Source organism: Astyanax mexicanus, chromosome 9 (assembly GCF_023375975.1).
Source record: "Astyanax mexicanus isolate ESR-SI-001 chromosome 9, AstMex3_surface, whole genome shotgun sequence".
In the NCBI taxonomy this organism is placed as follows: domain Eukaryota; kingdom Metazoa; phylum Chordata; class Actinopteri; order Characiformes; family Acestrorhamphidae; genus Astyanax; species Astyanax mexicanus.
Genome location: NC_064416.1, coordinates 41,357,579 through 41,383,157, shown reverse-complemented (window position 1 = coordinate 41,383,157; position 25,579 = coordinate 41,357,579). Strand labels below are relative to the sequence as shown.

General features: G+C 37.4%; 1 protein-coding gene across 3 annotated transcripts in view; it reads right to left on the bottom strand.

The window, feature by feature from the left end:
* LOC103026877 (protein unc-13 homolog C) overlaps positions 1–25,579 on the bottom strand; it is a 365,017-nt gene that overhangs the window by 38,716 nt on the left and 300,722 nt on the right. The window lies entirely within an intron of this gene.

The following is a 25,579-nucleotide window of genomic DNA, read 5'->3' as shown; positions in this document are numbered from 1 at the left end:
TTCAAAAGAGGACAAATTGTTGGTGCACGTCTTGCTGGCGCATCTGTGACCAAGACAGTGAGTCTTTGTGATGCATCAAGAGCCACGGTATCCAGGGTAATGTCAGCATAGCACCAAGAAGGACCAACCACATCCAACAGGATTAACTGTGGACGCTGTAAGAGGAAGCTGTCTGAAAGGGATGTTCGGGTGCTAACCTGGATTGTATTCAAAAAACATAAAACCACGTCTGATCAAATCACGGCAGAATTCAATGTGCACCTCAACTCTCCTGTTTCCACCAGAACTGTCCGTCACCACAATAAATTACTGTGCTCTAAAACCAGGTGTTTCAGTTTCATTGTCCAACCCTGTATCTGAGATTACAAAGGACAGATAGTAGCTGCAGCAGGCTTTGATCATGCTGAATAGGACAGACAGAGTCTGTGCACTTTATTTGAAGCCGCTCAACCCTGCTGGTGGACAGTGGTCCATCTGTTGACGCATGGCTTGTATTAGCCGTCCTGTACAATTCCATCTGTGGTGAGTTTCAGAGCTCAGAGCTTCTGTAGTCTGGATATTTTCACTTTGATAGCGTTAATGCTACGTTACCTTACTTAACCTTAGAACACTAACGTTAAAATTAGTAGCACAATCACTAATGTTGGGTAAGAACTGTATGACAAGTTTTGGAACCCTTCTATAATTTTTGAACAAAAAATGGTACCATGCACTGGAAAAATCATAAGCAAAATTTACTTTAAAAAAGTTTCACAGCTTTCTGCATTTGCTTTTTTTTAAGTAAATTTAATTTCAGATAAATTTAAGTAACTTCAACTCGGTTTCAAGACTTAAATGTTACAAAGAGTAAATAAGTGAACTGAACTTCAATTCCTTCTTTTAGTAAACTTTACTTCATTTATTTTTGCTGAATCAATCCTTTCTTTTAGAAACCCAAAATTCAGTGTCTCAGCAAAATTAGAACATTAAATAAGACCAATTAGTACTTTGAGCAGCATGGGCAGTGTACCAAGTCCTGCTGGAAAATGAAATCCACATCTCCATAAAAGTTATCAGAAGAGGAAAGCATGAAGTGCTGTAAGATTGTCTGATAGAAACTGCACTTCAGACCTCAAGCAGTTTGGACTGTGTGTCTCTCCACTCTTCCTCCAGACTCTGCTCCCTTGATTTACTTGAAATGAAATGTAAAATGTACTGATGATCAGTGATGGTTTGGAGAGACATGTCATCTGCTGGTGTTGATCCACTATGTTTTATCATCAAGTCTAAAGTCAGTGCAGTTTTGTTTTCCCACAAAATCTTACAGCACTTCATTTCATTTTCCAGCAGGACTTGGCACACTGCCCACACTGATACCAAAAGTACCAATTGGTCTCATATAATATTCTAATTATCTGAGATACTGATTTTTGCTTTTTCATTGGTTGTAAGCCATAATCATCAACAATAAAAGAAATAGACGCTTAAAATAGATCACTCTGTGTGTAATACATCTATATAATATGTGAGTTTCACATTCTAAACTGAATTACTAAAACTTTTTAATGATATTCTATTTTTTAGATGCACCTGTAGTTCTTTTCCAGTGATGTCTGCTTTAAAAACCTATACATATATTTTTTTTAAACCGATACAATATTGGAGACAATAATAATATCGCGATACATCAATCCACTGATATTTTTATACACCCATAATCCTGAATCAATCTTCATTAAGCTACGCAGCACTTCTCTGCACAGCAGTGTCTGTGTACATAGCTTTGATCCACAAAGGACGAGCATGTTTTTCAGTGTTCAGAGGCATGCTGGGATATAATGAGAAAACACGCGCAGCTTCCAGACCTGACAGCTCCGACTCGTCTGCCTTTTTACATAAATTGAAACCTGACACTTTCCTCTGGGGATTTCACAGCTTTGGGGAGCCTCAGCGCCAAATCAACCACAAACACCTTGCACTTTGTTTCTGTGGACCAAAATACAAACGGCTTTGAGCTTCCCTGAAAAGATTTTCATTATACAGACATAAAGTCTTAGAGGCTACAATGATTTGTCCCAAAGACATAAAATATATGACCAAATATTTCTGAACACCCCTTCCAACGAATACATTCAGATACTTGAACCCAATCCCATTTCTCTTTTGTATCACTACCCCTTGTTTTTAAAGTTCAGAAAATTTAGAAGCTGCTGGTTAAATAGTTAACCCTTTGAACTCTAGGCTGTTTTGGTGTGTTTTTTTCTCGTTTTTTTTTTTTTTTTTTTTGTCAGTTCCTCTTTCAGGTCTTATAACACAGTAATTATATCAGACAGACACATGCCCTGATCTCTTTTACTCCAGAAGACATACAGCTGCTCAGAAATATAATCATTTAAAATGTAAAAGGAAGCAGAATTGTTGTATTTTCCTGGAACTGATCATGTTTTGCTCAAAATTGTACCAAGCGCCTGAGGGTGGAGGGTTAAGTGGTAGCGCCAAGGGGTGAAACTGGATGGGGCTTTGAGGTTGCACCAATTGCTGACACAGATATGCACATGCACACATACTGTACGCAACTTTTCCAAACTAGTCCCTGTAGAGAAGTATCATCAATACAAAGGGCTAGAGATTAGGTTATAAAGCCCCCAGTATTGAGCTGTGGAGTGATTATTATTATGCAACACCCTGTGCAACAGAGGAAACTCTTGCTCTTCCTTTCCTGGGGTGGTCCTGATGAGAGCCAGTTCCATCATAACTTTTTAATAGTCCTTGTGACTGCATTTGATGATACTTTCAAAGCTCTTATTGGAATGACCTTTATTTTTTCAAGTATTTTTTTCTTTATTTAGTTGAGTAGTTCTTGTTTGTCATAATATGTATTAGAACATTACTCAAATAGAGCTATTTACTGATACCTGTAACTGAATACCTCTTCACAACTTTACAGCTGATTCTCTCAAACACTTTATTAAGAGACAAGAAGTTCAAGTAATTAACTCTTGACGAGTTCAGCACAGCTGTTAACTGAAAGCTGTTCATTCCAGGTGACTCCTCATAAAGCTGACTGAGAAAATCCAGCCAAGATGTTCAAAACTGTCTCTTTCTAAACAAGACATGCTACTATAACTTTAGTATTAAACTACAATGCAGACAAATTCTAAATAATAAAACAAAACACTGAATTAAAGGTGTTTCCAAACTTTTGACTGGTACTGTATATATTTGTTGGCAAATTTAAAAACCTTGAAGCTTTACAGGAGATTTTTTGATGGACTTCCAAGTCATTTAGGAGCATTTCGACTTATTCACTGGTAATGAAAATTTGAGTTTGTGTAAAGAACAACAGCCAAATTCATATTATATCATAGAATTACAATAAAGGAGATAGATGAGGTTGGTTTGACAATTATAAAAAAAATAAAACTGCACTTTTAGTCTATTTATTTCTGCCATTTCTGTCCTGAAAATGCATGAAAACAAACAGAAAAACAAACAAACAAACAAACAGACACACAAACTTAATAAGATATCTCATTAGTGAGTGCTGAGTGATTAAATAAGAATGATGGGCAGGTGTGTGTGTGTGTGTGTGTGTGTGTGTGTGTGACATTTTCATCAGATGGACTCTGGCAGATATTACTGCATTAGCGCTCAGGACAATAACAGATTGGCCAAATGCTGTCAGAGGGACTATAATCCAATGGCTGTTTGTTGATGGTCTGGAGTGATTAAGGTAGATTGAGTTTTCAGCGCTGTCTGATTGGACGACGCTGGCGGGCAGTAAAGAGCAGAGCTGGACGGGCACTTTGAGCCCGAGTCCTCGGTGTTCGTGCCTCCGATAAGCAGAGCATTCTGCAGTTTCTGCTGAATTATCTCTCACTCGCAGTTTTTTACTGAAAGAAGTGGAGCGATTTTAATCTACATCAATTTAGGTTTTATGAGAAGAGGATGTGTTTTATTATGATTAGAATCGGATTGGAAGTTACTGTTGCGTGTCACGTCTTGATTTACGAAATGAACAAAATCGTTTTTTTTTTTTTTTTTTTTACAATTTTGCAATGTTTTTGGTATCAAAATGAATCTAAATACATCAGAAGTGCGTAATTAAACCTGTGATCACAGAATGGAGAGCAGATATGCAATGGCTTACATCTTGATTTTTTAAAGTGATCCAATATAAACCAATATAAAGTAGCAGTAAAAACTTTAATCAAATAAAAATCTGACAATTGTGATGTGTAAAAGTATTCAGCCCCCTATATAAATACTTTGTAGAGCGACTTTTTTTACTGCAGTTACAGCTGCAAGGGATATATCTCTACCAGCTTTGCGCATCTAGAGACTTGAGATTTTTGCTCATTCTTCTTTACAAAACAGCTCAAGCTCAGTCAGTTTGGATGGAGAGAATCTGTGAACAGCAATTTTCACATCTTGCCACAGAAGCGCAATGGGATTTAAGATTGGATCATTCTAACAAATCAATATTGTTTAATCTAAATCTTTCCACTGTAGCTCTGGCTGTATGTTTAGGGTCATCGTCTTGCTGGAAGGTAAATCTCCTTCCCAGTTTTCTCAAGTCTCAAGTTTTGCAGATTTTAACAGTTTTTTCTTTCCAGGATTACAGCCTGTATTCATCTCCATCCATCTTTTCATCATCTCTGACCAACTTCTCTGTCCCTGCTGAAGACGAAAAGCATCCCCACAGCATGATGCTGCCACCAACCATGTTTCACAGTGGTGAAATGGTGTGTTTAGGATGTTGAGTAATGTTACTTTTCCACCACCCACAGCGCTTTGTATTCAGGCCAAGACGTTCAACTTTGGTCTCATCTAACTACAGAACCTTCTACCACATGTTTGCTGTACAAACAGCACTTCTTATGTCTTTCTTTTAACAGTGGATTTCTTCATGACACTCTTCCATGAAGGTCAGATTTGTGGGGCGCACGACTTATAGTTGTCCCGTTAACAGTTTCTCCCACCTGAGCTGTGGATTTCTGCAGCTCCTCCAGAGTGACCATGGGTCTCTTGGCTGCTTCTCTGACCAGTGTTCTCCTCGCTCGATCTGTCAGTTTGGGTAAATGGACATGTCTTGGGAGGTTTGCAGGTGTAGAATACATTTTGCATTTTTGGATGATGGACTGTACAGTGCTCCTTGGGATGCTCAAAGCTTGGGATATGTTTTTATGACCTAACCTCTAAATCTCTAAGGTGCTTAACCTTATTAAAAAACACTGCTCACATCCTTTAATGCTAGCTTTAGTGTGCTTTAGTGTGCCACCATCACTGTGTACTGATAATAACAGACATATATACATAGACTCTGCATAGCGTATCAGCTGGCACCAGGAGGCAGGCTATGCAGAGTCTATGTATACTGTATATATTTGTTTATGTTATTTTCAGTACAGTGAGGGCGGCGCACAGAGCTGAAGCTCGCGTTATAGGATGTGAGCAGTGGTTTTTAATAAGCTTCTTTTTAAGTTATTAATGTAATTAAATGTCAGAGCCCTTCGGATTCTACCAAGGAGGTGTGGAGCCACTTTGAGCTGGACAATGGTAGAAAAAAGTGATTTATCAGGGTAAATTATGCCTCATGTCACCCAGTCTGAAGAGTTTTGGACAAACTGTTAAAATTTCTGGATCTCGGAACACTGTGGGAGAACGGAGGTGTGCTATTCATCGAAGGTAAGTACTTTTTATCATGTTTTCTACATAAAAAGTCCATTTTACACCAGAGTTTTCCTTTAAGATCGCTAAGTTGTACGTATACTACTGTCCAATAACTTTTAGCTTGTCAATATAATTACGTAATTGCATTTAAATTGCAGAGGAAAAAGACAAAAAACTTGGAATTCTGAGAGCTAAAAACATTGTATTTCTATCATGCAATTCGTTTATATTGCTCCCCGCTTCCTTTTGGCATACTTCCACTCATGAACATTAACATTAAGCAATGTGAGAAAGGCCTTCAGTTGCTTTGAAGATACCCTCACCAACTATTACATGTCTTGCTCTTAAAGTAATTTTTGTTGGTTGAGGGCATAGACTGTGTATAGCTGGACAGAGCATTGTCTCTCAAAAGTGAAGCCACCACAGGTCGGGCTCCCCCTGCTGTTCGGTTTCAGAAACCCATCCCCATAGGTTTCAATGGCAAAAGAGACAACTTTCAATCAGGTTTTTTTTTCTAATATACTGTAATTCTACCTCCATTATTTAAATGCAGCAGCTAGTGTAACCTCTGCTTATATTGTTAAATTTTTATATTCCCACAGAACTCGTTTTATAAAACGTTATTCAGCTCTATTAAAAAAAGGTGTGGTTATTGTAAAAGGGCTGGTTATGGGCGGGACCAATAACAGACCGTCAGCTCCGCTCCGCCCCGCTCTGCAGTCTGTGACCGCGAGGCAGCCCTCAGGGGCGGGGTTATTTAAATGAGTAGGTTGCTATCCACAGTCTTTCTCCCTCCTCTGGTCTCTACTGCGCAGACTCGGGTATCAGGATCGCCAACATTGAATGAATGGGAACGGAGACACGGCGTCCATCTTTTTTTTACAGTCTGGGTTTTTTACAGGTTGAGGGTAACAATGGTCTTGAATTTCCTCCATTTGTCCACAATCTGTCTAACAGTGGATTGGTGGGGCCCAAACTCTTTACCTCTCTCTCTCTCTCTCTCTCTCTCTTTCTCTCTCCCTCTGTCTGACTGAGATGCAGTCATGTGTCATCTGCTCTTTCAGACCCTTCACTCTCCTGCCAATTAGACCCTGCAAACAATACACCGCAATTTAGCTAAAAGGAGACGACTGGCCACAGCCGGCGGAATTTTGATCCCGAGCCTAATTTAGGCTAGTTTGACATGCTCCGCGATGTGCTCCCTGACGCCTGATCAACTTTTCCAGCAGTTTTTTTTTTTATATTTTTAATAGTGTAGGACCCAATAAGAAAAGTTTGCAATGTTTTTTTTCTGAAGTTTAAAAATTCCTGAGGCATATTCCTCTGCACTGACCAGTTGGATGACAGAGTGCTCTCTGTCTCAGATCAGTAAACACAGCTAAAAGAATGAGGGATGCTGCTGTTTTAGCTGTCAGGCCAAACAATGAAACAAAGGAACAGTTCTCTGAGCTGTCGCAACAATACCCATACCTTCTCATGACAGCGTCCAAAAAGATAAATGCTGGCCGGGCTGTACCAGGTTACACTTCTTCAGAACTAAAAAGCTGCAGTGGCTGCAGTAGCGTGTGATATATTTCCAGATATATAGTTTACTACTGCTTGTTTTCATAGGAGTTAAATCAGGGATGGGCAACTTCCATGATGGAGAGGGCCACATTTTTTTCAGCATGACCATTGGAGGGCCACATGACCTCGCACTTCAAATAATTGAATATGAAAAACGCTACAAATGATTTTCAATAAGAACAAATTTTATATGAATTTATATCTGTATGTTTACAGCGCCAACATTTATCAACAACTATTTTCTGCATATTAATGCATTTTAATACGGCAAAAGACAAACCGTTTGCTTAAAAAAAGTGCAAAAAGGAAGTCCTTCATATCAAAGAACAAAAAGTTTGCTTAAAAAACTGATTGCAAATACAGTAGTTCCTCTGTGTAAAATAAGTTCATTATAACAAGTCCTTCATAAGCAACATAGACAAAACATTTGCTTAGAAAAGTGCAAAAGGCATTTGAACTCATTTATAACAAAGAACAAAAAAGATTTAAAAACTGATTGCAAATAGCTCATTCAATAATAGCAGAAAACTAGACCACAGAGCGCCCGTGCCCGCTATTGTTTGGCAGCGGCGCTCCCTCTAGCGGTCAAAAGTAGAATTACATTATTTTTTTTATTTTTTTATTTTTTTATTATGAAATTATTTTTGATCTATTCGCGGGCCGCACTGAGTGATGACGAGGGCCGTGTGCGGCCCCCGGGCCGCCAGTTGCCCATCCCTGAGTTAAATAAACATAAATGTATATTTTTTTATAGGCTGTGTATTGTGTCGGACAATTCTCAGTATGAATGTGCGATTAGTAATCAGCATCTCAGAGCCTGAGAAAAATACATGTCCAGCTGTCCATGATTTGGAGCTCAAAACACAATTGTGGTAACACTTTATTTTAAGGAACACACATTAGGTGCTTATTAATGTCTTATTATTTTCTTAATAAAGCCTTAATTACACATTTGTAAATGATTTATTCACTACGTACTAGGTTTTATTCTGTGCTATGAGTGTTATGTTAGCACCCTGTTAATCAGATTATTAAGCATTAACTATGAGCTAATTCTACATGTTATATGTGTAGAATTGTCAGCTGTTTGATCTATGTGAGTTTGGCAAGGTTATGGCTGTGCTGGAGTTTGTTAATATTAAGTTAATAAGGGGCTAATAAGTCACTAAGAGACTAATAAGTGTACCATATTCTAAAGTGAGTATCTGTTCATCACTACTTAGACACTAAAAATAACTGACTAAATATTCAATCAATCACAGACCCCTAATTAAGCACCAATAACACTTAATAACACATTGGTGAATAAATCATTTACAAATGTCTAATTAAGGCTTTATTAAGCAAATAGTAACATTATAGACATTAATAAGCGCCTAATTTGTGTTCCTTAAAATAAAGCATCACCACCATTTGTCTTCACTACAGTAAATTATACTATTATACTCTGCCTGTAGGGGGAGCCCATGGGTAGAATACAGCAGAAAACACCAATTCATTCACCAATTCACTCATTTAATGCTGCTTTAAATGCAATTATAGAGTGGTATAGAATGTAAGTGTTGTCATTTCGATGTGGAAGAAAATAATAATAAAAAAATATATATAAAGTACAGAATAATTTAGCTAAACCTAAAAGCTGGTCAGATCATATTTCACGATCCATAATTAAACACTGGATTATGCATTCAATGACTAGACAGCAATATAGACCTTGTGCACAACTGCAAATCTCCATTGAATCCACTGTAAATTTAGCTCACAATGCTTAAACGTTTTTACAGAAGCTGAACACACCTGAACACACAGACACAGTTTGTAAAATGTGTAAAACTAACTATCCTGCCATGTGGAGGAAGCAAAGTAAAGGCGTCTAACACCACTAACTGTATACCCCTCTTAAGAGTACATCACTCAGCCCAATAACCGGAGTATCAGAAGACAGAAGTGCAGCTCTACAAATGCAGTTCAACAAAGACTATAGCAGCTGATATTTGGGTTTTATAAATGTATTTTCTTACAAAAATGTAAAAAGTACATTTGGTCTTGCAACACAATAAAACACATTATTGAAAAACCTGCATGATGATGGTTCCAATCTCTACTTGAAGTCAAATTTGTAACGAGTAAATATTTACTAAGTATCCCTACCAAAAATATATAGTATGCCATAATATCGCAAGGTCTGATCCTAGCACAGCATGCGCATTCCACGGCATTTTAGGACTACTTTTCAGTGCTAACTGCAGTGGAAATTCATAATGCATTATGAGTGCATTCATACTACACTATATGACACGCATAATACCTTATAATGACTGTAATAAGCCTGTATAATAACTCATAAATACTTACAGCGACATTCATAACACATTATAAACTATAAGTATACGGTTTTATAAAAAAAGGGCTTATAATGCCTTACAATATCTGTTCATAAGAACATTGTACAATGTAGTGTTGTAATGCACTATAACACATATTTGGTATATGTTGGTATAATGCATTGCAACATGCTGCTATGATTTCTCAAATTAAGCTTTTATAAAATTAAATAACACATTATAAAGCCTTATATACAGTCATTACAGACTTTACTTGAAATGTACTTAAAGGCACTTGAAAACACACTTCACTTAAAACCAGTAAAGAACACTCGTAATGCTCTTATTACAGTGAGGCACAATCAAATTTACTTTACGTTTAAAGAGCATGTGAGAAATCACTTCACTTAAAGTCAGTAATGACTTTATATAAGGCTTTATTACGTGTTACGTACTTTTAAAAAAAAGCTTAGAGAGAAATCATTGCTGCATATTGTAATAAATTATACCAAAAAAATACCAAATATGTGTTATAGTGCATTACAACACTACATTGTTCAATGTTCTTATGAACAGATATTATAAGGCATCATAAGCCCCTTCTTTATAAACCCTTATACGTGTAGTTTATAATGTGTTATAATGTGTTGCTGTAAGTACTTATGAGTTATTATACAGCCTTATTACAGTCATTATAAGGTATTATGCATGTCATATAGTGCATTATGAATGCACTCATAATGCATTATGAATTTCCACTGCAGTTAGCACTGAAAGGTAGTCCTAAAATGCCCTGATCTTGCGATATTATGGTATACCATATGTTTTTGCCGGGTCTTGGTAGGGGTTCTTAGTAAATGCAAAATGTTTACTCATTTAGAGAGAAATCATAGCTGCATATTATAATGCATTATACCAACAGATACCAAATCTGAGATATTCGTTTTTATGAACAGATATAAGTCCTTTCTTTATAAACTCTTATACTTGTAGTTTATAATGTGTTATGTGTTATGTCGCTGTAAGTACTTATGAGTTATTATACAGGCTTAATACAGTCATTACAAGGTATTATGCATGTCATATAGTGCATTATAAATACAGGATTCATAGGAAGTGTTACCGAAATTGATAGTTCAACAACAAACTTTAAAGATTGCACTGTTTCAGGTATTTTGGCCTGTTTGTAAAACTCTTAATATGTCAAGATCAAAAGGTCAGTGTGTGCAGAACCTGACAGACCTCTCCTGAGACCCAAGGCCAGTTCTACTGAGCAAGCAAACGCTGCTTTTAGAAAAAAAATGTCCATTTTCGACCACTGCTGTATTGATGACTCAGGTCTTTGAGGGTTCAATGGCATAACTGAACGGTCAACATACGAAAATCAATGTTGAGTCAGCCGATAGAGCTGCATCTGCAATGCAATAACGGGAGGAATGCATCGGCAGGGCTTAAGAGAGGAATCCTGGGCTAAGTGATGGATTTACGTTCTTACCAAAACCCGACAGCTCTCGGCTGTAAAGGACCACTTAGTCACGTTGACCCCGTTCACACCTGGTCACTTCATGCGACTATTATCTGGAGCCAGAGCTTGTCTGTATTGGGATATTTTTGGTATTTTCTGATCCTGACTTATTTTCTTTCCTGTCTTCTTTAGCCTTTCTTGTCTCTGCCCTAGCCACAACCTAAAATTAGTGTTTACACCTGTGTCTAGATGGTTACCCATCCCCCTCGTTACCTTCCCCAGGTGTTCCTTGTTTCCTCAGGCTTACAAATACCCATATCTTCCTTTGCTCTGTGTTGTGCTTTGCTTGACCTTTTGTGTTGCTGGTATTGTTTGTTATCTTTATTCTGTTTATTGTCTTGTGCATTGTGCATTAGCATTGTCTTTGTTTCAATATGGCTTCAATTAAAAATGCCCTAAATTTGCATCCTTTCTGCCATTCTGAGCTATTACATCTGAATTGTACCCTGATGAGAACTGGAACACATCCAGTCTCTTCAGATAGTCAGACTGAAATCCATTTGCAGTGAGACGGAATTTGCATGGCAATTATTTATTGTGTTAGTAGGTTGAAGTGGTTTAAATAATCTGATTTGTAGCTGTTTTAAATGTGCCAGATAAAATTCTAATACTTAAGACGCATTAAGTGACCAGGTGTAAATTGGATTTTTTTTTTTGAGCTAATATAAAAGCTTAGAACATTTTGAGTTATTGTCATTTTGATGACATTACATAAGGAAGGGATTGACAAATAAATAAAAGATATAAAATATTATAAAAAATATATAAAACAAATAAGGTAAAAAAAATAATTTAAGAGTAGGAATCATAGAATAATTTGTTAAAAAAAAAAACAAAGGTAATAAAACTAATAAAATGCAATTACAGATTGAATAAATAAAACTGATGACATAAAAGAGGACAATATAAATAAACGATAATGAAAGAAACAATAAAATAAATGAAAAAAAACAGCTAAAATAAACCAAAATTAAAAGCAAGATAAATAAAAAATAAAAAATATATACTCTTAAAACATGTAAAACATTACATTACATTATTTTGCACTAGTAGTTTTTGCACAAGCTTGCACTGCAAATGATTGTATAACTGTGTATCTGCATTTTTTGTATGGCTGGCATCATATACCCTCATTATATGCACATCAACTTCTATACTTTATATATTTTATTGTATTTGTATTTTCTTGTTATACACATTTTTTGGTATTTGTATTTTTCTAAGTTTTGTTTTATCTTATCCTTCCTAGTTACTTTTGTGTACTGTGTATACCCGCTGCTGGATGTCAAAAATTTCCCCTCGGGGATCAATAAAGTAAGTACCTACCTACCTACCTACCTACCTACCTACCTACCAGTGGCGATTGCTCTAAGACTGCAAGGGAAGCTCAGCTTCCCCTAAAATGTAAAAAAATAAGTGATTAAATATATACTGTTGTGTGTACATGTCATTGATTAAATATGGGCTACACCGCGCTGAACTTAGTTCAGAATCAGCTTCTTATCACTGGTAACACCGCGGCTTTCCTCTCACTCATTCCCGCAGCTTCACAGCGCTGCTTTAAACAGTGCGGACGCTGGGCATCCACAGAGCTCAATAGCGGAGCAAAGCGTGCGGCGAAACGAGACGAGTCATTGGATAAATGCTGGGCTTTGTCCCACCCATCGGACGCTCAGCGTCTCTGGGGGTCTATGGAGCAGTGGGCTGGCCTCGGCCCCTCGGACACTCAGCTTCTGCATGATGATTGGATGATCTGTCTGAGGCGGAGTCCCTTTTTGATTGACAGCGAAATGAGCGAATCAGCGATCTTTTAGTGTAAAAATCCGTTTTGGAGAAGCCATTTGATAGTCTTCCTTACGAAGAAAAATTTAGAGTTAAACAGCAGAGCAGATCAACTGCTCAGATTAATTTGGTGTAAAAGGTGGGTAAAGTAACAGGTATTTTCAGCTGTTCTGGTATGATAAAGTGAGCTGGCTGACTGGAAGTGCTGTAACAAATAAAATGTACTGATGGCCATTCCTCCTGATGAAACTATCTCAGGACATAAATGAACAGGGGCCAGTAGTAAGTATTGTGTTATTATTAAAAATAATTTAAATAGTTTAAATTAATAAAGGGATTATTTAAAGAAATTGTAATTGGTCAATGTAAAGAATGGGTACCTTTTTGTTGTGTAGTGAAAACTTGAAAATAATGCCTTTTGTTTACAAAAAAAAATCTCAGGGAGAGTAGAATTTACATATATATAAAACTAAATATGTTAAGATGTAGGCCGAAATTGAGCTTCCCCTCCTTGAAAGACCAGCATCCGCCACTGCTACCTACCTACCTACCTACCTCAAAAATCATAAAATCAGATGAAACAGCGGCAGGCTGTTAAAGACTAGGAGTTTAAACATATTGAGTGAGATCTAGTAGGTTGAGGCCCATCATGTGAAAAACAGTTATATTAAGACACTGTAACACTTAATATACAACTGTGGGACATATTTGTAAACCCCACGGTTTTAATCAAACAGAAATAGACACTATTTGACACTATTACGTGCTCTCTCTCTCGTGTGCTACATGCAACCGGCTGGCAACCGTATAATTTTACTGCAAAACAGCATCAGATCCAGACACTGATTGCGTGAGTCAGCGTCCAGGTGCTTTATTGACGCAGCAGTGATGCTCGACGCAGACGCTCTCTTACAGGTGTTGCGTAAGGCTCAGAAAAGCCTCGTAAATGTGCTTCTATACGTTTCATCATCTCCATTATGGTTTGATCCTGTGCGGCTTCTGCTGCAGTCAGATATTACCCAGCGTGGACTGATCCTCTAGAGGATTACATCTGCGCTGCCACGTCTGCAGTAATGTGTCAAATCAAGTCAGCGGACTGCGCGGTTCTACAGATGTCTATACACATCCTTGGCCACTTTATCAGAAACCCTTCTCTCTTTCAGCTCCACCATGCTGGTGTTCAGTAATAAATAAAAGAGCGTAGAACGGTGTAGAATCTGTTGATGCACAGTTTATCTCAGCTATCCTTTACAGTTTCTGACCACAGCACAGCTATTGGCTGGCGGACCACACACACAGTACCAGTCAAAAGTGTGGACATACAATCTCATTAATATTTCTTAGTTATTTGTATTATTTGCTATATTGTACAAGGGTTGGAAAATGAAACTGAAACACCTGGTTTTAGAGCACAATAATTTATTGTGGTGACGGACAGTTCTGGTGGAAACAGGAGAGTTAAGGTGCACATTGAATTCTGCCGTGATTTAATCAGCTGTGGTTTTATGTTTTTTGGATACAATCCGGGTTAGCACCCGAACATCCCTTTCAGACAGCTTCCTCTTACAGCGTCCACAGTTAATCCTGTTGGATGTGGTTGGTCCTTCTTGGTGGTATGCTGATATTACCCTGGATACCGTGGCTCTTGATGCATCACAAATACTTGCTGTCTTGGTCACAGATGCTCCAGCAAGACGTGCACCAACAATTTGTCCTCTTTTGAACTCTGGTATCTCACCCATAATGTTGTGTGCATTGCAATATTTTGAGCAGAACTGTGCTCTTACCCTGCTAATTGAACCTTCACACTCTTACTGCTCTTACTGGTGCAATGTGCAATTAATGAAGATTGGCCACCAGGCTGCTCCAATTTAGCCATGAAACCTCCCACTCTAAAATGACAGGTGTTTCAGTTTCACTGTCCAACCCCTGTAGATTAATATTAAAATGTATGAATGAACACATATGCAGTTGGGTAGCAGACAACAAAAAACATCTCACAAACATCTGACATAAAAAAACCAACACAGGTAGTTTGGAGCTTGGACTAAAGAAAAGCAGTTTACAAGAGCTCTAGTACCTCTAGAACTCCGGCAGGTTCTACCTCACGAAGCGACTGAGAGAATAATGCAAAGAGTGGGCAAAGTTACAGTGGCATCAATGAAAAAGAAACGTTTTATGATCAATTTACACACTGCTATCCCATGATTTTTGGCACGTAAGTGTAAATCTGTCTTGTTCACACTTGGCAGGGGTTATAGTGAATTAGTGAATAGTGAATTATAGTGTGCTCATGTATGGTGCTTTAGAGCATCCAATGATTGACTGATTGATTGATTGATTAATCAATGAATCTCACAATAGAGGGGCTGCCAATATACATTTACACTACATTATATTGAGGAAATGAAGAAGACTTTAGACAGACAGACAGATAGATAGATAGATAGATAGATAGACAGACAGACAGACAGACAGATAGACAGCTAGATAGATAGATAGATAGATAGATAGATAGACAGACAGACAGACAGACAGACAGACAGATAGACAGCTAGATAGATAGATAGATAGATAGATAGATAGATAGATAGACAGACAGACAGACAGACAGACAGACAGACAGACAGACAGATAGATAGATAGATACTTTATTGATCCCCGAGGGGAAATTTTGGATAAGTAGATACACAAAGTTTTTGCCCGGGAGCTCCATCTATAATCTGTCATTTCTTTCCTAAAGGGTTAAATTAATTGCAATTAATTTGCAGTGGCAGTCCATATTATTTAGTTTCTAAACTGAAAGCAGAAGCATTTCTGAGTGGAGAAGAACATGGATAAAATATTGTGTTTAATGGTAAATGTGTGCTGGAACGACCATCCATCTAATTCTAAAAACTGGGGTGTCGGGTCTCTTTTTGCAGGAGTTTTTGTTCTGGCCACGTCACACGTCTTTACGTACTTACGTCACACGTACAGCTTCTAAAAGAGGATCCGGCTCAGTTTTACTGAACACGAGCCGCTGGTGGAGCAATGGAGACTTCAGAAGAGGAAACTCAGACCTCAGTAGATCATTCACTCATAGTAAAACCAAAGTGTGTAGCTCTCTCTCTCTCTCTCTCTGACTGAACATAACCTGGAGTCAGATTCATCCGCTCTGAAAGGAGACCGCATCACACCCGCCCAGTTTAAAAAGATTCTTCAGCTTTAATTTAATTCCTTTTTTTTTTTTACGAAAAGTAAATAGCCCCCTTCAACCTTGCAGCCATGCAGCTTTTATATTAAACACAGTATAAACATAACACCACTGTATTTCACTTTCAGAAAAAGTGTAAAATATGAAAATCACTGCTACATAAAAGCTTCTACTAGTGCATTATAAAAACAATAGAAAAGTTACTTTATTTCAGTAATTCAGTTCAAAATGTGAAACTCATGTATTATTTAGATGTATTAAACACAGAGTGATCTATTTTAAGAGTTTGTTTATTTTATTGTTGATGATTATGGCTTACAGATAATTAAAACCCAAAATTCAATTGGTAATTTTTGGTATCAGTGTGGGCAGTGTGCCAAGTCCTGCTGGAAAATAAAATCCACATCTTCATTAAAGTTGTCAGTAGCAGAGGAATGAAGCATGAAGTGCTGTAAGATTTTGTGGGAAAACAAAACTGCACTGACTTTAGACTTGATAATAAAACACAGTGGATCAACACCAGCAGATAACCATTATCTCCATTACTTTCAGAATTGCATGAAAACAGTAATTCTATTAATCCAATTAATTTAATTAACCTTCCAGTCCTACCTAGAGGCAGTTTGCGTAGCTGCCACTTCATGACTAACTAACATATACAACTAATAAATAACTAATAAAACAAATAAATGACTAAAAAACACAATAAACTAACTTTGTCTGCAGCATAAAGTTTGATTCCTTATCTGGCAGCTTCTATTTCAACTGTTCCATTTTACCCTAGATTCACAGGCAAAAGAATGTAACTGTAAAGCACAGTTAAGGTAAAATATTATGTTTATACTGGTTTAAGCCTGCTGGCAAAACAGAACAGGACTACATGATATGGAGAAAAACTGACAACTCAAAGCAAACACAGCATGCTGTAGGAAGGTAAATGAGTTTATCTGTTTACTTTAATTTAAACTCTAACATTTGCTGGCTGGATCCTCTCTCATTCGCTGAAACACGAAGGCTTAGTGTCTGACCTTTTCAGCAGATTGGTCTCACAGATACTGCATAAGCTTTAGATTGCTTTGCTTCGCTTTAAAGGAACTGTATGAAGTAGTCTACAGATCCTGTCCCTAAGCCTGTAACACACTCTGAGTCCTATTTCACACCCAGCGCAAAGCACATCACGACGCTCATCGCTATTTTACTATTTTCACACTTTCCTTTACCTTCCTTCGTTCAAATAGCAACAGTAGTGGTGAATATATCTAAACTGATGGGCATGGTGGGTCTCAATATAAGGTGTGTTCAGGGAAATGTCTTGTGTATTGCTATCTTGGCAACAGAAAACACAGGTGCGCCAGGTGCTGACTGAATACAGCCAAGACAGACATCAACAGTCAGATGTTCACTGCTATCTTGGCAGTGCATTGTCAGCAGGCGCATTCTAAATGATGACCAACGGTGCACTTTTTTGGAAAGTGGGGTCATTTTAGGAGGTTACGGTATATGGTGCTCCACAACACTCCCATCCTTTTGTGTTGTGTTTATAAGCTTGTTAACTATGTTGTAAAATATAAGGCTATGGTATTGCTGGGTTAGCATAGCTAGCTACTTTATGATTGCTGTACTTCATACTGCACTGTCTCTTAATACAACCATAAACCAATTCATCCCAAATTACCAGATTAAGGTGAATATACAGCTCTAGAAAAAAATTAAGACACCACTTCAGTTCCTGAATCAGTTTCTCTGATTTTTCTATTTATAGGTTTATGTTTGAGTAAAATGAACATTGTTGTTTTATTCTATAAACTACAGACAACATTTCTCTCCAAATAAAAAATATTCTCATTTAGAGCATTTATTTGAAGAAAATGAGAAATGGCTAAAATAACAAAAAAGATGCAGAGCTTTCAGACCTCAAATAATGCAAAGAAAACAAGTTCATATTCATAAAGTTTTAAGAGTTCAGAAATCAATATTTGATGGAATAATCCTGGTTTTTAATCACAGTTTCCATGCATGTTGGCATCATGCTCTCCTCCACCAGTCTTACACACTGCTTTTAACTTTATGCTGCTTTACTCCTGGTGCAAAAATTCCAGCAGTTCAGTTTGGTTTGATGGCTTGTGTTCATCCATCTTCCTCTTGATTATATTCCAGAGGTTTTCAATTAGGTAAAATCAAAGAAACGCATAATTTTAAAGCGGTTTCAGAGCTCTAAATGCTTATTATGTATTATTTATTTATTTTTTGAACAGTTTTGTTTTTCTATTTACTCATTTAGCTAATGCTCTGAGTTGAATTGCCTTAAGAGCTACACATTTGGTGTGATATTAGCGATTAAAGAACGACTTTAAGAATGCTGCAACTTTAAGAATGCCAATTTTACCTTTCCCAACAGTCTTAGTCTCCAAGGTTATAAACCAGTGTTAGGTATTTCTTAGTTGACTCCTAATAGAAAAACACCACCAGTCAAAATATAAACCACATTACCATACCACAACAGTAGCATTAGATATGTAGTTTATGTGATGTAATGTCTTTTTATAAAAATAAACATGTTTTATATATAAACATGCTTTTTTTTCAAGTGCAGATCCAGTTTGGCGGCACTTTTCTAAAGACGTTTTGGTGGCACCTGCCATTTTTTAGGTGGAACTGCGCAAAAAGGCATTGGTAAACCATTATAAGTGGGTCTGAATTCTCTTGCTTAACATCTATGTGAATTACGAAGGGTTTTGGAAAATGCTCCTGATTTTGAGAATGTTCTCAAGGTTAGTTACAAAGTTCTTAGCCTTAAAAACATTTTGGGAAAGGCACCCCAGACATTTAAAGCCTGGATCAAGAGTACACAATTAATTTAAATCTGACTAAAGCAATAAATATGGGTCACAGCTAATCCCTCTCTGACTGGGTGACCAACTACCATATTCTACACCATCAGTTCCTTCTACAAACTATCAGACTCTTCTTCTACTGCAGTAAACGATCCTCAGCAGCATCTCAGTGTGTCAGATTCTGAGACATTTCACCCAAACCAGCTCACAGAGCTCAGAGAGAGAGAGAGAGAGAGAGAGAGTTAGAAAGGCTAAAGGTCTCAGCTTTTCTCATCCACTCAATAATCCCGCAGGCGTCCAGCCCATTAAATACCATCGGCTGGGTTTCAGGCAGAAAAAACGTCAGAATGCGTGGATTTATGGTCTGGTGTGATTTCTGGAGTTTAAAGAGTTATGAATATTTACTGTTATTTTCCGTCACATGGATCTGTGTTGAAAAAACTGAGCATTTCTTTTTTTTTTTATTTACAGAAGTTTCTAACAAATATTACAATTCACTTAGCACAAACATCATGTGAAACTAGATAATATATGGCAATGTGTCCATTTCACAAAATTCTTTTATTTAATGTTAAACCTTTTTCCAGTTTGTAGGTTGCACAACTCTACTACTTAATCTTTCTCCAAAAAAAGCAAGTTTCTGTGTTTTTATTATATAGGATAAATATATCACGTGCCACATCTGTCGGATCTGAGAGTATACTGATCACATGACACCTCCCAGATCTCAATCACCAGATTATTGACTTCACCTGTTTCTGTCACTATATATGCCCCTGCACTGCACTCACACCTCGCCGAGTATTAGATTTGGTTCTCTACTTAAATACAAAGTGTTATATCTAGCCCATTTTCTCATTGCTTATTCTGTGTAGGACCCTTTGTATATTTCTGATCTCATTTTTGCTTGGCCCTCTGATGCTTCCTTGCTGTGTATTGACCTGGCCTGTGTTTGAACAAGTTTTTGGATCACTCCTTTGTTTACTCGTTTTGTTAATTAAACCCCTTTTGCTACTTCACGCCTGTCCCATCCTACCTATCCTTCTCTTTGGTAGAAACCAGAGAACACTGGCATTTAAAACAAAGCATTAAGAACTTTAAAAGTGCACAAGAAACTTATTAAAAAACACTGTTTACATCCCCTAACGCTAGCCTCTGCTCCTAGGAAAAAAAAAAAAACCTAAATAAAATCGAGTAGAAATTGGTAGAGTTGTGATTATTATAGGTGTATTAAAGAAGGCGGGCTATGTGGAGTAAAAAAAAAAAAAAATATATATATATATATATATATATATATATATATATGAAGAGTTTGGTTCCAAAACGCTATAAATCCATTTTTATCAATTTGAGTAAAAATGTGTTTTCTTTAGCAAGAAAGTGGTAGGCTGAAAACCACCGTTTTCTGTTTCAAACTATCAAATACCATACTAAGGTTAAAATAACACAAAAAAATCTAATCAAGATTTTAATATTTAAAGATTTATTTTTAAAAATAATTCGTTTTTTCGCAAAACGCAATAAATCCATGCCATGTTTTTTTTTTCAAAATGTCTTATATATTCTTCGGCATCAATAGAATTTTTTTTTTACTGAAAATGTACAAAATACAATAATAAATAACAGTAAATTGTACATCTGAATATAATAGTTTGACCATTTGGCCTAAAAACACAAATTTCAAAACATTTCTTTTCGAAAAAGTGCAAAATTTCATTAATGAATGACATTAAGACTATAAAATCCCCAAAATCACGTTACATTCATGTGCTGTAGTGTAGTGTAGTGTAGTGTAGTATAGTGTGTATTGTGTGTGTGTGTGTGTGTGTGTGTGTGTGTGTGTGTGAGAGAACTGCAGATGACAGCCGGCATTTCCCCCCCTCCTGAATGCCTCATTTTCTTTACCTTTTCAGTACATGAGACTCTTTTAATGGCTTTCTCTTTTTTTCAATAACTGCTTCACGAACAGGCTCCTCTATACCATCAAACCCGTTCATTTTAACGGACTTTGCGAGTGAAAAACGAAAGTGAAAGTAGGCTACACGAAATACCGGCCGGCTCAACAGGGCGCGTGCTATGATGTTTACATTAGATAGCTCGTGGAATGCTGCACTGTGATTGGATGAGGGGAGATGTGGCGTTCTGAGGGAAATCAAGACTGGCGTTTGTTGCATTTTGGAAAGAAAGAGAGAAAGCAGGGCAGTATTACACGGCGGATGTGGCGTTTTGATGAAAATTGAATATTGGCTTTTCAAGAGTCACATAACATTCTGATTCTGGCTCTAACTCATTTTTTTTTTAAATGCTGTTTATGCTGTTTGGAATCAAACTCTTCATATATATATATATATATATATATATATATATATATATATATATATATATGTTATTATCAGTACAGTGATAGTGGCGCCTAGAGATTTACCTTCATTATGGGATGTAAACAGTGTTTTTAAATAAGGTTCTTGCGCACTTTTTAAGTTATTAATGCCTCATTTTAAATGTCAGAGCTCTCCGTATTAATGAGGTTTGGAGCTATTTTGAGCCTGGATAACGGTGTAAAAAAGCGATTCATTTGGGCAAAATATGCCCCAAAGCACCCATTGTAAAAAGTGCTGGCCAAAAAGAACTAAATTACTGTATCTCTGGAAGCTGTAGGAGAACAGAGGTGTGGTATTTAACAAAGCTAATTACTCTTTATCATGTTTTACTACACCAAAAGTCCATTTTACACTGGAGTTCTCCTTTAAAATACATTACAGGGACACAATCATTGGGACTCTACTACTACATTTCGGAGCATTGCTGTGAGGATTTGATTGCATTTACTTTATCCTGTCTTCTTCAGACCTTTAAACCTCAGTTTTCTCACTAAATCAGATCTTTTAAATGATATTTCCTGCCATTTGTGTTCTCCCAGATCTCCGAGCTGCCAGAGGAAAGTGGTCGTTAGCAGCAGACGCGTCCGAACTGAAATTAAATACGGGGTAATATTACAGGACTCCAGACAGAAGAAGTGAGTAAAAGCAGGGCCGAGCTGAAATCCTCCGCAGTAATATTGCAGGAGTAACAGTTTCACTGAAATGACATCATGTCATCCTCCTCTCTTTATCCGGGGGGGGGGGTGCTGCAGTGTCAGTGGTGCATTAGTGGGAAACACAGGGGCAGGGAACAGGAGCAGCTCTGGAGGCGAGGTGCTGCGCCGTGTGATTGCAGGAATGTGTCATGGCAATCTGACAGCGGCGAGGGTCCGACTGCGTGTAATCCTCCGTCCTGAGAGCAGAGGGGCTTCAGCAATGAAGCCGGAAACGACGTCCCACCCTCACAACACATTACAGCGTTATAGCACTGAAATTTCTTTCCTACTGCCTCATAAACTCTGAAACGACAACCAACAAAACGCCCTTCTGCTCCTCCAACAACACTCTCACTTTACTGCACCAACCTACGTCTACGAGATGCACAGAAAAAAGTGCTTTACTGCATTTAACAAGCCTCCAATCACCAGTAGAGCTTCCATCCACCTATGAACTACCTATGATCTACTAGCGAACACTTAGCATTACTGTAGATCCCTATTCTAAAAATCTACAGTATAGACGAGCAGTCAACCATGCAGCAAACAGCTTGATTTAATGCGAATCAGTGTGTCTTTGCTATCATAATGACAGGTAAAGTACAGCTTGTCAACATAATGCATGAACTAGTTTTCCTAATTAACTATAGCTGTTTTTTGGGCGTAACTTGAAATAAACCAATCAGCGTTTGTCAGTTGCCATTCTCTTTAACCCTTTTGTTATGTTCTGGGTAAACTGACCCCCGTTTTACAGTTTATAAAATCTAGGAAAAATAGTTAAAAGTATTTTTTCATTATGAAACTTCTTCTGCTTGCCTTAACCCTTTACTGCAGATCCATTTTTTTTTTTGCTCATTTTCATGCGATTTGCACTACTATGATATGACACTGGATATCTTAAGTTTTACATATAGTACAGTAACGATTCAGGGCTTAAACTGAAGTAGACACTTGGGACAAAACAATAATTCACTTCCAAGAGGGAATGTTCATGATTTAGGTTCTATTTGAGAAGATTAAATGCAGAGGAAAATGTAAAAAAAACAAAAAGTCCATCTCAGAGTAATATTAATATTTTTTTTGATGAAATGACACATAAAATCACATGTTTGCGCGCTGAGTGCACTATGGAGTTTGGCGTTTGGAGTGGGGTGTTTTTTTTTTTGGTGACAGCGCAACAAGTGGTGACGGTTTGGCATGCCCCTCCCCCAGCCATTAGGAGACCAATCAGGGCAAATTACGTATCAGTGTTTTCGTCTAAGGGTGGACTATCGGTTGAAATAGGTGTCAATCACTTTTGTGACACTGGAGAAAGGCTATGATCTGATTTGATTGGACAGCCCTGAACACCAGCGCGATCCAGCGCTCACACCATTGGTTCAAAAAACGATCACTCAAGAAAAGTAGTGGATTGTAGACCAATAAAAACCACAGAATCTAGAAGAGGACATCCTTATCTTTGTATTCACGTACAACTTTCTGTGAAAATATTCCATTGTGTGGTCGCTAGGAGCTTGAGAATATGACGTTACGGCTGCGCTGAAACTAAACTAAAATGTTTGTGAGGAGCAGTGATCAGGCGAATAAAGGACTTTATGGATATTTTATCTGCGGTTCAGTGCTGTATTGTGGATGCTGTGATAGTAAGTGAATTTTCTATAATATAATCTGATGTTATTTCACATACTAATAATATTTTATAAGGCTGTTTTGTCAGTTTAATCAACATATAACATGAAAATGGTTCATTTCACATATTTTTAACTATTGTTTTTTTTATTTGTTGATCTTTCAAAAGTAATAAAGTAATGAAACATTATAAAAAAAAGTTTGAACATGTATTTTTTTTTTGAAAAACATGCAATTTACAGAAACAGAAATGTTATTTTAGTCTGTATTCTCTTTATTGTTGAAGTAAAAATTGGGTTTGTGCACTGCTGTTTTTACTGTTGTTTTTGTATATGTATGTTGAGCCCATACGGTGCACCTGTGTTGCCTAGATAGCAACTGAATGTCTGATGCATGTGCCATTTGGGTTTTAAGTCATTTTTACATCATGTCTTATTCTTTAAGTTTTTTAGCTGGTTGCAAAGCAAAAATCTGATTCGTGCCTGACTCGTGTATACTTTAGGAGTTTTTCCAATAGCTGATTACCCATGTTCATGTAAACCTGATGTTTGTATTACTGACAAACTCCAGTGGTGTGCAGTAATTGGATTATGAACAGTATGTAAATGCACACACTGCTAAAGGAAATATAGACAACAGGAGACATGTCACGCTAAAACCTCCAGTCTCAGCTGACTGGTTAGATCTGAGGGACGTGGTAAAGGGTGTAAATGCAAATTGCCTTTTTTCTTAACTTGTGCTTTAAAGCGAGTCACAGCAGTGCTGTCTTATCACTCGCTCTTCCTTTTCAAGCGTAGCGACTGTAACTAACCCTCTGCGCTGCCTTTTTACCCCTTCGCCGCTAAATCCCTCCTCCAGGCCTGTTTTTTGTGCTTTTAAAACTCCCTTAATTGGTTCTTCTGCTGCGAATTCTAATGAATCACATTTCGCCTTCATGATTGATCAGAGTGGGGAGGCAGACGATGTCCGTTGCCAAGGAGACGAGTGGATCGGTTCAGTCCACAGCTGAGATGATGGAAGCAGGACGGACACATACACTGTAGAAAACTAACATCTGTCTTAATTAAATAAACAATAAAAAAAACTTTTCTCAGTTTCCAGAAACATTATCTTATTACTAGCTCTTTTAATTTTTTTAAATTCCAGTAAATCACAGGGTGAAAATACTGCATATCTGATTTCAACTTTAATTAATTAGGTAGTAACAAAGGCTGTGAAGTGAGCATGCTCAGTGGCGGCATGTAGTCATTTTGTGGAGCAGAGGAAAAACAGAGGGTGTCTCGTCTGGTTATTGAAGATATTTCAGTTAAATATGGCGTACCACATGTGTGAGTGATGTTATCTTGAAAAGGAACGCTTACACCTTCCTTATCAGGTCCTGTCAACTTCTATTTGCATACCGGGTGTGTTCTCCTGTCACAGGAACTCACCATTAGTGTGTAGTCGCTTCCCTGGGTCTACCCTATCTTAGGTATATAGTTGGTGTTTTTTATGTTAAAGGCTGTAGGAGCAAGTTACCCTTTCTCTGCTGCTTTACGTTTCATAAAGGCCACTGTGGCTACTTATGCACCAGTGGCATGTAGAATTATGTCATTAAAAAGATGTCAATTGGTAATTTTTTGAGTCGATAAAACTATAAAAGTTTAGCTAGCCCTGATTAAAAAAAAAAACAAGTCATCTCAATGGTAAATTTGAGTTTTTACAACTCAAACATTTCACTTGAAATGATACAGTTGTTTGAAATAGTAATTCTGAGTAGTCTAACACCATCTATTTGCATACAGGGTGTGTATTCCTGTCACAGATACTATGCCGTCAGTGTGTAGTCGCTTCCCTTGGTCTACCCTCTCTTAGGTATGTAGTATTTTATATATGTATTTTATGTGGAAGGCTGTAAGAGCTGCTTTATGTTCGATAAAGGCCACAGTGGCTACTCATGCGACAATGTAGAATTCCAATGTAGCACTCTATACAGTTTTTAATGTATATTAAACT